Source organism: Lipotes vexillifer, unplaced genomic scaffold, assembly GCF_000442215.2.
Source record: "Lipotes vexillifer unplaced genomic scaffold, Lipotes_vexillifer_v1.1 scaffold487, whole genome shotgun sequence".
Classification (NCBI taxonomy): Eukaryota; Metazoa; Chordata; class Mammalia; order Artiodactyla; family Lipotidae; genus Lipotes; species Lipotes vexillifer.
Window position 1 is genome coordinate 1980711 of NW_006782062.1, and position 15935 is coordinate 1996645.

At 39.9% G+C, this 15935-nt stretch overlaps 1 pseudogene; it reads right to left on the reverse strand.

The window, feature by feature from the left end:
* Positions 1 to 13673: 13673 nt before the first annotated feature.
* LOC103079678 (acyl-protein thioesterase 2 pseudogene) lies at positions 13674 to 14462 on the reverse strand (annotated as a pseudogene).
* Positions 14463 to 15935: the final 1473 nt, after the last annotated feature.

The following is a 15935-nucleotide window of genomic DNA, read 5'->3' on the forward strand; positions in this document are numbered from 1 at the left end:
ATCTATGGTGGCTATTGTAGAAATGAGGATCTAAGGATCACCACCTGCAACAATGAAGAAGAGGTGAATCGGCTGGGGATTATTCATTTGTATAGTCAATCCGTGAAAACCAGCAATTGCTGACAGTCTCAAGAAATAAGAATTAGTCGAATGGTAGTCAGGCAATGGACAATGAAAATTAAACAGAGTCTTTGGGGAAGTGGTTTAATATGCTCTACCCGTCCTTCAAATCCTGCCTTGCTTTTGTGGGAATCTATGCTAAGGGAGAAACAGTACATTTCTGTAACTGAACAGGACCCTATGAGGTCTTCCCCAGACAGAACCCCCCTCTCCCCCACCCAGTATCCGCTGCTTTAGCTCCTCTCTGAAGTACCTAGATAACAGTATCTTATGCATATTTTCTGAGTTTTTTCAGATGCTAAAAACTACCACCAAGTGGAAGAAATTAACTACTTGATGATCTTGTGCATGGAGCCACCAGACTTTCTGGTGCCTAAGGATTGATAAAGTTAACTACCCTATTATCTCAACATCAACCAGAGAATTGTGCACTTGCTGATCACATACCCAGGGACATCCCTCCCTCACCTGGCCTTTAAAAATGCTTTGCTGAAACCCTTAGGTGAGTCCAGGGTTTTGGGGCACAAGCTACTCGTTCTCCTTGCATGGCCCTGCAAGAAACATTTCTTGGCTCCAAACTCTGATGTTTTGGTTTGTCTGGCCTCACTGTGCACGCGAGCACACAAACTTGCATTCAGTAACATTTCCACATGTATACCCTTGCGGTTTCTCATACCTGAACATCTATTGAGATTGAAATACTCCATTCAGTAATGAGAAGGTAAATATGAATGACTTATGACTTTTATCCTCAAGAAGTTCAAAATCTATTGGCCAAAAAATGAAAAGATATTAAACATAGGATGATAATGGTTCTGAGGGAACTTTTCTTTCTTTTTTTGTCTGTGTTGTGCTTTAGAACTAGCCCAACTCATAAAACTATTTGTCAGTTTTCCAGGATCATGCAGATACCAAAGCTAATATTTCAGTATTGATGATATGTTTCTGTAGAGATTTACAGTTCCTTTCCACAAACAATGCCCCATTTGATCTCACAGCAGGCATGGAAAGTAAGTAAGGCAGCAGTCATCCACATTCAAGAAACAAGTCAGAGAAATGAAGTAACTCCTTCAAGGTTACATAATTAAACTATGAAAGTCAGGACTCAAACTGACTATTTCAGGTTTGTTAGTCTAATGTTGTTTTCATTCTTTCTTTGATACATACCAATTCTTTGAAAATTTTGTTCAATTTTAGATTAGTATCAATAATTAGATCTAAGAATCTAATAGTTAGATTTAAGATTGATACAGAAAATAACCATGTATACACCACACATTTCCCATTATTCTAGCTTTCTCTAGTCTCAATTTTCCTAATCACTTTGAGAGCAGTAGAATGGTATGGCAGTATTGAACAATGATAAATTGGAAAAGGAAATGTATTTACTGAATTAGAAAAGGAAAATCAGTAGGAAAATGTTTTACATGTGCTAAGAAGCCTTAAAAGAAGGGGTTCATTTGGACATAAATAACTGGAGGTGTTTAAGTTTGTGCTGAAATTACCCTAGTAAGACAAGGGAGAGGAGGCTATGAAATGTTTGTAGGAATGAAGTGAACTGAGAAAACAGGTGGAGCCAGGCTAAGTGAGTAGAGGATTTTCCTTGTCCAGAACCCAGACTGTACAGGTTCCCCTCAGCATTGGCATGCTTAAACCTCCCCCTCCACGTGATAAATATATTATAATAATAAAATAAATAGTAAATAAAACAGAGCAATGCTTAGCCTTGCTAGCTCCACTGTAGGGAAGGATTAAGGAGAAAGTGGTGCCAAAGACAAAGGATGACATCATACAACTCTAAGAGATTTCTTCTTTTCTGTGCCAGCACATTTGTTAAATCCCTAGACACCACAGGTCAACTGGATCTCCTACTGGCTTTATCAGCTGATATATTAAGCTCAGGGTTTGGGGCATCCACATCGTTCTTCCTACTTCTTCTACAGGATTGCCACTGGGAAGAACCTCAGGACTGGGAGAAGTTTGGACAGCTTCATGGGTTTGTCACGGGTTATAAGCAATTGTGACGGCAGCTACCTGCAGGTATCTCCCTGGATCTGTTGCCCCCAAGTGCACTCACAGGGTGAAAGGGATTATAAGGCAGAATTGACAAGGACACCTCAATTTGAATATCGCCCCTATACTGTAGAAACATGTGTCAACTGCCTTTTGTGTTTGTCTAGTGGTCCAGAGTCTGTAATGGAAACCATCACAGAGGTGTTTAAATTATCTACAGAAACTCCTGTGACATTGATTTTACCCTTTCTGTGAGCCAGAGTTCAGTAACAAAAACCTTTGCATGAAAGAGCTGGAAAAAATGTCAGAACTCGAAATGTCTCCTGGTCAATGCCCTATTTCCTTAGCACAGAGGGACAGCTTTGCCTTTGTCTATTACCAGATCCGTCCTTCAATTTGAAGCCATCTGTTCCATGAACTTCTGAGACTTGGGCCAAAGGAACTTTAAACCAAGAAACCATTTCACCAAATGTCAGTCAGAGAGTCTGGCATCTGGCTGAAACCTAAAATCTCAGAACATGAGGTTTCAGAAGGCTGAAGCCTTCTCTGGAATTTCACAAAGTGTGGTGTGCACTTAAAATTTTACATTTATTTTCTGTTTCTGATTAAAAAATAATTTGATGTTCATTATAGTTTAAAATATAAAGAATCAGAAAAAGAGTAAAAATGATTCATGATCACACCACACAGATATAACCGCTGTTACCGTGTTGTTATATTTCCTCGTCTCCTTTTATATCTTGTTTGTTTTAAACACTTGCTAAGTGTTTAAAACAGTATATTCTTTATACTGCTGTGTATATCTGCTCCTCCCTATATATTTCCTATGTCCCTTAATAGTGAATTAAAATGTTAATCTATCATAAGGCAGTGTTATATTAATCAATTCTAAACCGATATAGATATTTTCCAGTTTTGAAGAGTATCTTAGAAAATGTCTTTGTTCATGTAACACTTCATGCATCTTTGATTGCTGTCTTAATTTTTTTTCTAGGCTCACAATGACTATGACAATGATCAATGAATACGTATAAAGTTCTGAAACGTTTGCCATATTGACTTCTAGAAAATTGGTACTCTCTCAAAGCAGAGTATGTGGTGAAGGGGCTCTGCCTCATTATATCCTGTCAACAGAAAACCCCAGGTAACTGAAAAATATCCAAATATTATTATTTTGAATTTTCATTGCCGCAATCAATCATCTTTCTCTTTCTCTCTCCCTCTCAGTCTGGTCTCTTAAATGCTGCTTTCTTACAACGGATAACGAACATAAATTCTGTGAAGCCCTGTTCCACAGCCTGCCCTAACCTGGTCCATCTAGGTCTCATTGGAGGAGTTTGTCCAGATCTCCTCTGCCCACTGCCTGGTATTTCAGCACTTCTCAGGAGGGGGAGGTGCACCCATGTCAATGCTTGGTGACACTCTTAATGTGATCACGTCGAAAGCATATACAACCAAAATTTCTCAACATTTCTACCGTCTTGTAGTTCTCAGTTGTTGCAAGTTTCCTCCTAATTAAAAAAAAAAAAAAGTCCTATACATATCTTCATTTGTACTACTTTTAGTATTTTTATACTTTTCATTTGTACTTTATTCCACCTTGAAGGATTCAAGTTGTGGTGTTTCTGTTTTGACAGATCAATCAGTACTTTGTCCCCAGCCGCCCCGCCCCCGCATACAAAGCAAAAACCAAATTCAGCTTCCCCTGAGGTCTTGCCCCATGAGCACCCCTTCCTTCCTCTGGAGACCTCTCCTTCCCAGAGGAATCCTCTCTTCCAGACATCTACTCTAACCCAGGTATATTCTCAGCTAACCATGACATAATCTCCCGAAGTGTTATATGTCAACCTATGAATTCACTGAATCGCTCATGCTGTGCTTCCTTTCACTTAAAGGTTTTAAGAGAAATTAAAGAAAGATAGCAGCTTTCCAAGATCCAAAAGAATAAATCTTTAAGGATAAGTAATGGGGAAAACATTTTGGATCGGAGAGCCTTATTTGGCGCTCCCCCAGAACTTGCTTCCCGTTGCTGTCTCTTGAAAGACTGCTATTTTGCCCTGAAGTGTAAATTTGAATCCCAAGTATATCTTCAATTTTCTTAGGCCCTCAGTTCCATAATTGTTTCGTTTTCACAAAGTATCTTCTTTCTGCATAATGTCTAACATTTGCAGTTCTGCTTCCTCCAATTGCTTTCAATTTGTGAGGAAGTTCACTGTCTACTAAATTGGGCCTCTGCTCTATGAACTTTGCCATAAGCTCAAGCTCATAGCATTTTAAAACAAGAAGGGATCTTAATGGGATCAGATGAACTGCAAAGACCTGAGATTCTGAGAAATTAGTCAATTTACAAGACAATGCAGGTGATTGATGCCCTCCAACACTCAAGCCAATGCTTCTTATTACAATCATATCATTTGCTATGTTATTATTGAAAATTTCCTGTGAGATATATCTTAAAACCTCTTCAAGTGCATTTTATTTCACTTCTATTATTATCATAGCCTCACATTAACCTTTTCCTTTGTAACCAATCCTTCCTAAAAACTCACCCAGCTCCTGTGAAAAGGAATAGTTCCTAGATCGAAAATAAAAGTTACAAACACACAGGTGCAACTGCAGATGAGTCAAAAAGCTAGTGTGCTGCTGCTACAATCCTCCTCATCACAATTACATTTTCTCTTTATCATGTGTTGTGCACCTGCTTCTAAGAGATGGGCTTCCAGGAACGCAAATGATTCTTCATCTGAATCCACATTTATTCAGCTTAATGAGCTATATGTATATGCTAATCTCTGAAACATCATACCTCAAAGAGGCGTGAGAATATATATATATATATATACCAATATATATTCATTATACATATGTATATATATTTCAATAAAAAGCAAAAGTAGGAAATGGCAGGAAAAACCTAATAGTTCAGTAGTGTGGTATAAAATATGATGGCACCCTTGTTTCTCCTTTGAGCAGCGAGAATAGAGATGTTCAAAACCAAGAGTAGCTTTCCTCTTGGGTTAAGATTTTTTTCTTGTATAATGCACAGGCTTTTAGTCTTAGCAGTTTTTCTTGGGACTAAAAAATGAAACACGATCATTGTCTTTTATGACAAATAATTCCTGTCCTGTTTGACTAGCCAAGGAAATAACATCTTAAGCACCAGGATCACAAATGGAGGAAAGCTAAGCTGCTCAAGAGGAAAGGTCTTGGTTGTGGCAGCAAGCCAAAGCATGAGACCGGTGCAGATCCGATGCCCACACCCTCACCTAAGTAAGAATGGGACTATCTTGGTCTTCAGAATGTTGGCAAGGCAGGAGGGTGTCCCAGGTTTAATAGGGACTGACAGGTAAATGACTTCCACTCCTCCAAGGCATGGGAGGCTGTCTGGTTCTCAATGTCATGGCTTCCACCCTTAAAGAGCTGAAGTTGGGACAATCATGGTCTGACCTCACTGCATCTTTCACAAAGAGACAACTGTGATGAGTCTTTTTATAGGTTACTGTGTTTACACAAGGTCAGTTCATTTAACTTGAGGGATTCGTTTGGGACATTTAATTAAGAAATTTGTAAATCAGTAATTTGATTATCTTTGCCTGACTTAGAATAAGGCTAACTCTGACATAGTATATGCATGTCTTAAAGCAAGACTAATTCTTTTTTTTTTAACCTTTATTAAACTGATTGAAATAGATTACTCAGAAAGTAAATTCTGAACCTCGGTGTACTGAACCTAGACAAACTGAACCCTATTTTATGAAATTACATCTTTTACATCATTAAGGAATACATTAAGAAATATAATATGTAAATTATAATCGAGGGATTTGGGAAGATAAAGCATTTTCAATTTACTGAGACTCATTTAAAGACAGAGGCAAAAATGGGTTCGAGTTTAGTTCTTCATACCACAAAGATCACTTACATCAGTAGAACTCAGAAGTTTATAAACTGGTTCACCTATGCTATTTTCTTTGACTCTGCCAAATATCCTGTAAGTCATCTACAGAAGACATTTTTATTTCAATTTTAAAACTATAAAAACTAAGGCCAGGGAGGTTCTGTGCCCTCCGGAAGTAAAGCCAATTGACATACAGTGATTTTAACTTACATTGAAGCTTATTGCTCCTAAAGGCAATTCAAGTTTAAAAAAAACCAAAAAACAAAAAACCATCTTATCCCATTTACAATTACTTCCCAAGTTGTTGATGCATTTTCACGTATATGTTTCTCCTTTATTTGATATAAATTCTTACAGAGCTGAGCTGGGAATATGTCTTACTCACCTTCATGTCTTCTCTGCTCCATAGCCTGGTAACTTGCGTATATTGGGGGTCAGGGCAGCCCACCTCAAATTATGCCTCAGTGGCATATTGATTATTTTGAATTAGAGTTACATGGGAAACAGCCATTGCAAGAAGGGAACTCTAATCTTCCTCTGTTCCCTTGAAATAAATCTCCCATGTGAAAGGTACCCTCGCTGTACCAGGAGGTAAAGATACAGCCTCATCACTAGAGACAGGGAATTCAGGACCAAGAAGCCTGTATAAACAAACCCTGTTACTTCACTAATTTACTACCCCTAGCCCAAACTCTGCTTAGATTCTTCATTAATTAAGCACCCAAGCCTAAGTTTCTGTGTCTTGTCAATTCCTCACAAATTTATTGTTTCTGTCTAAAAAGTATAAAAGCTGCCTGCTTTGGCTACTTCTTAAGTCTCATATCCATGAGACCTCCATATGTTCAAATTAAATTTTTTTTTCTCTTGTTCATCTGTCTTGTGTCAATTTAACTATTAGACCAGCCAAAAGAATCAAGAAGGGAAGGCGGCAATTCCCGCCTTCCTGACACACACATTAACTAATCTTGATAAGTTGGACTGTACCTTTAACAGATACTCATGTAATTATTTAATAATTATATGTATATTTTAACACACACACTACCCATCCATTACTATTTGTCAGTGAGAAAATACTGCTTTTTCTACACTAAATCCTTTTTACAGGTAAAGCAAAAAATTACCCAGCTCTTTTTTTATACAACTCCCAGATTTGGATTTTTCAAAAATGAGCTTAGACTGTCTTTTGACGATTTTGTCCCAAATTCTTTTGTCCCATGCATGAAAGCTGATGTTCCTAGTAGATATTTAACCTTCTGCCTTCAGTCAGAAAGGGTAACTTATTCCTTAGCATTTAATAAAAGTTTTAATTTTGTTTTGCTATCTTCTATAATCATTTCTTCAGCTTTTTGTGCTGCTATAATAGAATACCATAGGTTGGGTGGCTTAAATAACAGAAATTTATTTCTCCCAGTTCTGGAAGCTGGAAAGTCCAGGCTCAAGGTGCCAGCAGATTTGCTTTCCAGTAAGAGTCCACTTCCTGGTTCGCAGATGGCCATCTTCTTGATGAGTCCTCACATGACATAGAGCAGAGAGAGAGAGAAGAAGCAAGCTCTCTCATGTCTTTTTATAAGGGCACTAATCCCATTTATGAGGGCTCCACTCTCATGACCTAGTTACCTCTGGAAGGCCCCACCTCCTAATGCCATCACATTGGAGGTTAGGATGTCAACATACAAATTTGGGGGGAACACAAACATTCAGCAGCAAGCCTATTAGTGCAATATTTTTGACATACTTGAAATTCCTAATCAGTTAAACAACTACATATTATTCAGAAAAGTTTTTTTATATATTACTCATTTGAAATTAAAATTTATATGATTTTAACTAAAATCCTTAAAAAGAAATATTTCTCTGGCCAAGATGACCTGATAAAGAAAATATAAGGATACACATGCTGGCCCCAAATGTGACAAATACTAAGATTTTTTCATATGAAAAGCAGAAACAAAATGGATGGCTAGTGGGAAGCTGCTGCATAGCATAGGGAGATCAGCTGGATGCCTTGTGACGACCTAGATGGGTGGGATAGGGAGGGTGGGAGGGAGGCTCAAGAGGGTGGGGATATGGGGATTATATGTATACACATAGCTGATTCACTTTGTTGTACAGCAGAAACAACACAACATTGTAGAGCAATTATACTCCAATAAAGATATTTTTAAAAAGGACAAACAAATTTTAAATAATTTGTATGATTTTATGTGGAATTCCCTATCCTACCCCCAGAGAGTGACTGCAGATGAAAGTGACTCTTGTCCCAGCCAGACAAAGGGGTCACCATGCATGATTGTCATCTTTTGGTGACCTCTGCCATCATAAATTAACCACCACAAATCCTGGACTTCTTGCCATCGTGACTGCCTCTAAAACATTCTCTAATTTCCCTTATAAACTTTTTCATGCCAAAAATAATGAAAAATGGAATGGGTATAGGAATCTAAAAACTAGTTTTGACTGTTCATAAATGAAGACCCCAATTTGTGGCACACATCTACAACAAGCATAACTTTAATGGCCCCTTCAACTTACCCCTTGTTTCAAAGCCCATTCTCAAAATATAATCATTACAGCCAAATTTAGTGTTTCTATATTGAAATGTGAAAAAGCATTTTGATAAGACTTATAGGGTTGGCAAAAAATCAAATGCTACTATGGTGATACAAAAGTAGCAATATGAAAACATAAAGCCTTGCGTTATTTTAAGTTTCAGAAGCTCGATTTAGCTCAACCAAAGCAGAAAGCAATGTAAAATAATAATAAAGAAACAAACCACAATTTTTAGAAAGCCTGTACTGTACCACTAAGAAGTATTTCTTTTGTCCTTCTCAAGAATCTTAATGCCTTAGTTTAACAGGCAGGTCTGTCAAATTCAGCACTATTGACATTTTGGCCTGGCTAAAAGTCTTTGTCACGGGGCTGTCATGTGTATTGTCAGATGTTCAGCAACATCCCTGGTCTCTATTCACTAGATAACATAGCAAAACCTTCCTCACCACGGACTCCAACTGCTGTGAAAACCAGAAAGTTCTTCAGGAATGCAAGGTATCCCCCAAGGGACAGAATCTTCCCCTGTTGAGAACCACTGGCTACAGAGTCAGGATGAAGATACAAACAAAAACAAAGACGGAATCAAAACTTTTTGAAATAAAATTTTGAGTGATAGAGACAATGGTATTTATAGGAAAAGCTGGACCATTGCTTTATTAAGTCTTTTAAGCATTAATTAACAGCATACTATGTGTCAGGCACTGGCTTGTACTTGCTCACTTTGACATTAATTTGACTTCAGGAAGGACAATCTGGACTTCTCAAGACATAGTACTAGCATATACCACTGCAGAAAAGAATATGAGTTTGGACAGATGGATCTGACAGATTATTGATTTCCTATTTATTGCCTATAGCAGAAGAACCCTGCTATAAAAAGGCTCCAATACCAGCTGTGTTACCACAACTGTGTTCACGTACACTTCTTGAGGAAGTCACTTTACATTCCAAGCCTCGATTTTCTCTATTTGTTGATGAATAAACCATTACACAGTGTGTTAAGAATTAAAGATAGTATATGTGTAATACGTGGCATATGAAAGGCATTAATTACCATTACTTTCCACTAATAATTTACCTACCATTAATCATTTCCATTATTATTTTTTTCCCACAACCATTACTGTTGTGAACTGGGGAGACAGGATCTGCTATATTACCTTGTATCCTGAGTTCAATCCAATATGGACTGATGACAAATCCTATTTATAGTGGTATACAGTTTATTTGAGTCACATAAATGAGGTCATTTTATTTGTTCAAAATTAGAGGTTAAGAGGAATTGGATTTGAGGACCCTATTATCCTTTGTACTTTCCTAGGCTATAAACTCAATTTTTCTATTTCTGTCTACTAACATAAACATATCCCTAAACATGACTCTAATTATTCAGTTTCTCACTTCAATATAACCCACCTATAATTCTGTTTATCCATCTTTTGATGGACACTATTTGTAGCTGTCTTGTCTTGATGGAAAAGCCCTCTTTCATCATCGTGATTTGACATTCTTAGACTAGATTATGTGTCATTAAACTCTGTGGAACACCTTTAAAACAATTTCAATATTTCTCTTCCTCCTTAAAAAGCAATATATGTTCAGGGAATCTGATTTTAAAAATGCAAATAAACAAAGAGAATAAAATTTAAACCTTAAAAATGTTTCCCTGAGGCATCTCACTAACACACTAATAATACGAAAGCCATGCATATGGCCAAATCAGACAGTGTTAGGAGATACATACTATGTAATTTCTGCTTTTATAGGAAAGCACACGGGATGCTGTGGGAGCACACGGAAGCTTTCTGGTCCATATTTGGTTGATCATAAAGGCTTCCTGGGAGAAGTGAGTCCTGAAGGCTGAGAAGGAGTTAGCTAATCAAAGGAACAAGGATGTTGGCATGAGGAGTCCAGGCAGGGGAAGGTAATGGTATGAGCAAGAGCCATGGGATATTGGTAGTGGTGGTGGTGGTGCTGGGAATTTGTAATTGATAAAACTGGTGACATGAACAGGAGAAAGGGTATGCAAGACATTTTAAACCATATCAAGAAATCTGGTGTTTCTCCTGAGAGCAAAACAAGAGCCACTGAGAACTTTAAACAGGAGAAATGCATATGCAGATTTTTGGTTTATAGAAATCATCTATTGTGGGGAATGGATTGGAGAGAGGTATTTGTGGGAAATGGGCTGGGCAGAAGCCATACTGAAGCGGTGCAGTGTTAAAAGCCTGTTTTGCTAATTTGGGAGAGAGATGAGAGCGAAACTAAGATAATGACAGTGAAGTTGGAGAAAAGTGGATGGGTTTAGGAGATATTTAAGAGGTAAAATTAAGTTTTTTAAAAATGTTAGTTGCTTTGATACGAGTGCTGAGAGAAAAAGGTGAATCAAAAATAATGCTCATAAGGGCTTCTGATTTAAATGGTTGGGTCAAATTACCTCACAGAATCTCCATTTCCAAATACCTAACAAATTGGAAGCAGATTATCAAAAACTCATTCATATTCTTCATCTCTCTCTCATTATATGTATATATAGTATCATTATGTATTGTGTACATGTATATATAAATATATGTGGAAATATACAAATGCATATATGTAAAATAAATTAGCAGATAAACATGGGAAGGAAAACAGCCCAATGCCCTACAACTCAAAGGGCAGTAGCCAGAGAGAAAAACCAAAATTCCTGGAGTAGAACAAAAAGCAAATACAGAAAGGCTCCTATCCTGCCCCCAAATGCTGATACAAATCAATCAGAAAGATAAAATAAATAATGGTAATTCTCACTATTTAGTCCTAACTCTGGAAGGAGGCCAACCAGTTGAGTAATCTGAAACATAAAACAACTCCTGACTGTTTTACAGAAGTGAAGTTTCCTGAATGGAAGAATGATATGAACACTAAGGTCCCTCCACAGGAGAATGATATCAACTCTAAGGTCCCTCCACAGAACATACCCCTCAACAAAGTACCACAGAGCCTTAAAGAGGGCATTTAACAAATCTCAGGCATAATCACAGATACTGGGTGTTTTAACTAAGTACAGCTCTGCAATCCCCCAAGGCCCTACGCCCACCATCACGCCCTCAGACACGCAAGAAATACAAAATGGAATACCCAGCACTCTAACTACAGCTTTTTGGTTATGTGGCGTTGGGCACACGTTTTATACACAGTGAGATGGTTAGTCAGGAAGCTCTCTACACTGGAACACAGAAAAGGAAAGACCTGGAAAGAGCCACGCAGGATGCAAAACATGGCATGGCACACTTGCAAACAGATGAAAACAGATGAGTAAAAATACGGAATTCAAAAAATTGTATTCAGCCTAGAAAATATAACCCTCAGAACAAAACAGATTCCCTGAAGGGACGATTGAGCCACAGAGCAACTTGATAAGAGTGTTATATCAGAGCTCCACTCAAGGTAAAGATGTTAAAACAACAGAATAACATGCACAGGGAGATTGTAGTCCTTCAGAAATAAAACAACTTGTTTACAGGAAAACAAATAAATAAATTTGAAAAAGCAAGGAAAAGTCAATTAACTGAGACATGGCATGGCGTAAACACTGCAAACACAGATGTGAAAAGATAGGTTTAAAGGAATCAAAGCTAAATTAATAAGCCTGAAGAACAAAGGTTCTCCAACATGGGTACTGCTGGTAGCTCTAAATAGAAAACTCCACAAATGATACAGAAAAGACAGTTTAAAATGTAACCCAAGAAAGTTTCCCAGAAAGGAAGGAAGGAAAAGGAAGAAGGGAAGAGAAGGAGAAGAGACCAAAGGAAAAAAAAAAATTATGTAGAACCAGCTCCCTCAGGCATTGTTCTTGGTACTTTAAATATACTAACTCAGTACAACGTAAATTCTATTATTATCCCCATTTTCAGATGTCAAAACTGAGGCAGAGAGAGAGATAAATACCTTGTCCCAGGTCATAAAGGAAGTGGCAGAGCCAGAATTTAAATATAGGTTAGTGTGATGTCAGAGAGTAAAAGAACACATGTTCCAGGAAGACTGGAAACCAAAATAAGTAAATTATTTGAACACTTGAGGCAAAAGAAAGAAAAAAATTTAAATTATCCCTACTGTCTGAATAATCCTAGTGATTGTTCAAATAGGAATACATTTTTTTCTATAATCTGAGATCTCAAACTTGTCCTGACAGCATGCTATCATCTTCCCCCACACCTTCTCTGCTTCTTCACTTAGATCAGAAGCAGATTCATCAATATGAAAAGAAGACATTTTTGAATAATGTCCATGATTTTATAAAGTACTCCCTAACCCACCTCCAACACCCACCCAGATGAAACATCACCCTACAATGAAGCTGAAAGCCTACAAATCTCAGCTACATATTTAGCGTTTCTGAACAGATTTTTTTTTTGAAGCAATTTCTTTAATTTCATCAGAATCCAGACACAACAAGAGTAACACCCAAAACTACAGGGAGACAGGAGACACAACTCCTCCCCACCTGCTCCTGGCTCTAGAGTGGGGACAACGTGGGGTGAGGCAGCTGGGGGTAGACCTCAAGCCTCAGGGCAGCCCTGCAGGATCCAGGCCCACAGGGCCAGAGCGTAAAGCGGAGGCAGGGCCCAGGCCCCAAGTCAGAACGGCTGAAGGGAGGCCCCCTCGAAGGACTCTGCCCCGTCACCCACACGGGCCCGGGCCACGGCCACGGCCACGGTCATGATTGAGAAGCAGCTGGAGCGGAGGCAGGACAGACACGATCATCTGGGCAGAATCAGTTGGCGGGAGAGGGTGGGAGGTGGGAGGGCCCCAAGGGCCAAACCCTGAGGTCACAGGAGGGGGCCCAAAGCGGGGCTAGGGAGTGTGGTCCTGAGGGAGTGGGTCAGCGGCTGAGCCCCTTTCTCCCGCTGCCTACAGCCCCTCCAATACTGCTGCCAGGGGGGCCCCACCCCCAGGGAAATGGGATAAGAAAGCAGCCCACCCCCTGCGGCAGACTGCCAGGCAGCTGAAGCCAGGAAGGAAGGCCTAGCCCGGCCTTGGCCTGCCTGCCCCAGAGGCCTGTGGGAAAAGGATGGGTCTAGGAGGGTGAGAAAGGAGCTTGACTGGCTCAGGTCCAAGATGCTGCGGCGCGTGGCGAGTCCCCCACGAGCTGGTGGACCACGCTGGGGGCCAGCAACTGCAGGTAGCCAGGAGGCAGCAGCTTCTCAAGAAACTCCTTCGCAGCTGCCATCTCCCGAGGACAGGAGCTGTGCATGACACCGGAGTAAAGTCTTGAACTGGACCCTGGCGGGTGTGACAACGGACCCGAGCTTCTCGGCTGTCAGGGGGCCAAACCGTACGGGAACCCTGGGGTCCAGGTCCCCATGACACTGAAGGGTGGTCAGGGCCTTGGCACTGCCGTTGGCTGCCTGGGGGAAGGCCCGGTGGGGACAGAGGCAGCCAACAGCACAAGTCCACAGTGCCAGCCAGAGGGCGGGGCCAGGTGAGGGCTGTGAAGAGGGAGAGGGCTCCACCCTGTGAAAAGCCTCCCAGGACGATCCAGTTGGCAGGGATCCCATTCTTCATCTCATGCTCATTCAAGGCCTTGATGCTCTCCGCTGCCTTCTTAATGCCAGCCTCGTCCTCTGGGGCATCTGGACTCAGCCCCATCAGGTCAAAGCAGGAGGGCATCACCATCATCATGTTGAGTGTCGCAGGGGTCCGAGGCGCATGGGGACAGGTGTACTTGACGTAAGGGAGCCAGAGGGTGGAGAGGGCGTCCGTGCAGCTGTGCCCTGTGTCTCCAAGGCCATGTAAAAAAATAACCGCAGCTGTTTCTTGCTCAGCTCCAGACACAGTGGCAGCATCCAAGCAGGGGCACAGATATGGTGTTACCACACATACACTGCAGGGCTCCACGGCTGGAGCCTCCACTCCTGGGGGTTTCAAGACCTCTCCAGAGATCCTCCTCTTTCTTCTGCCCAGACACACACTTTTCCCACTCTGCCGCGCTGCCTGTACTGAACAGTTTTTTTATCTTCACCTTCAAAGCTGAGCAAACAACCAAGGATTAACAGACAGCTGAAGAAAGCTTCTTTTGTGAAAGAAAAATAGCAGGAAAGCAAACAAACAAAACGTAGAGGAGCCAGATTATACAGAGAAGAAAATGTTCAAAACCTACCATTAATATCATAAGAGAAATTTGATTCATGAAACAAGAGCATCCTGGTTTCAAAATTGCTACAAAGCTCCAGAAATCACCACAGTGTGGTAATGATATAGCATAGACAAAATCCATTCATTTTGAGAAAAAGGTCAGGCAATCCCAATTGAAGAATATTCTACAAAATATCTGATCAATAAACCTCGGAACTGCTAAGGTCAAAAAAACAAAGGAAAGTCTGAGAAACTGTCACAGAGCAGAGGAGGCTAAGGACGCATGGTAACTAAATGTAATGTGATATCCAGGATGGGACCCTTCTGCTGACAAAGGACATTAGGGAGAAAGTAGTAAATTCTGGATAAATTGTAGAGTGTAGTTTTTACTAATATACTAATGTTGGCTCCTTAGTTTTGACAAATGTACCATGGTAACATAAGATATTAGCAACAGAGGAAACTCGGTGAGGAGTATACAGGAACTCTCTGTACTGTCTTTGCAATTTTTTTTTCTGTGGATCTAAAACTATTCTAAAATAAAATGTTTATGGGAAAAAAATGAATGTCTGCCATGATATTCACCTAATGTTGAAAATGGTTATTTCTTGGGGGGCCGGAGGTTGGCATCTTATACATTTTTCTTTTTCTTTTTTAAAATATTTTTTACTTTCATTTATGTTCTTTCCTTTATTGTATAAATTCTTTATAATAATCATGTATTTTTTCAAAACCATAACCTAGTTTTCCTTAAAAACAAACTCAACTGTTATGATGCCCAGGTTTCTGGCTTGGAATACTAGATGGCTGGTGTTTACCACGGCTAACTATTACTGCACTAATACTACAAAACTAACCACTGCAAACTCAGTGGCCTACACTGAACATTTATTTTTCTGGGGCTTCATAAATTGGCTCTGATTGCATAGGCTGAGCTCCAGGCAGCAGGTTAGGTGCAAGTCAACTCCCTGTGTCTCTCATTCTCCTTGGACCAGTATCTAACCATTAGTTTTGCTCATGGCAACTGGACAAGACCACAGGAGAATGAGAAGAAACACATCATGCTTCTCAAAGCCCTGACCCCAAACTGACCACTTTCACTTCACCAACCTCCCACTGGCCTTCACAAGTCACATGGCCAAGCTCAGCATTGATCAGGCAGGGAAACATATTCTACCCTCTTTAGTAGGGTAGTACCACAAAGTCATGTGGAAAAGAACATGGATGCATCATA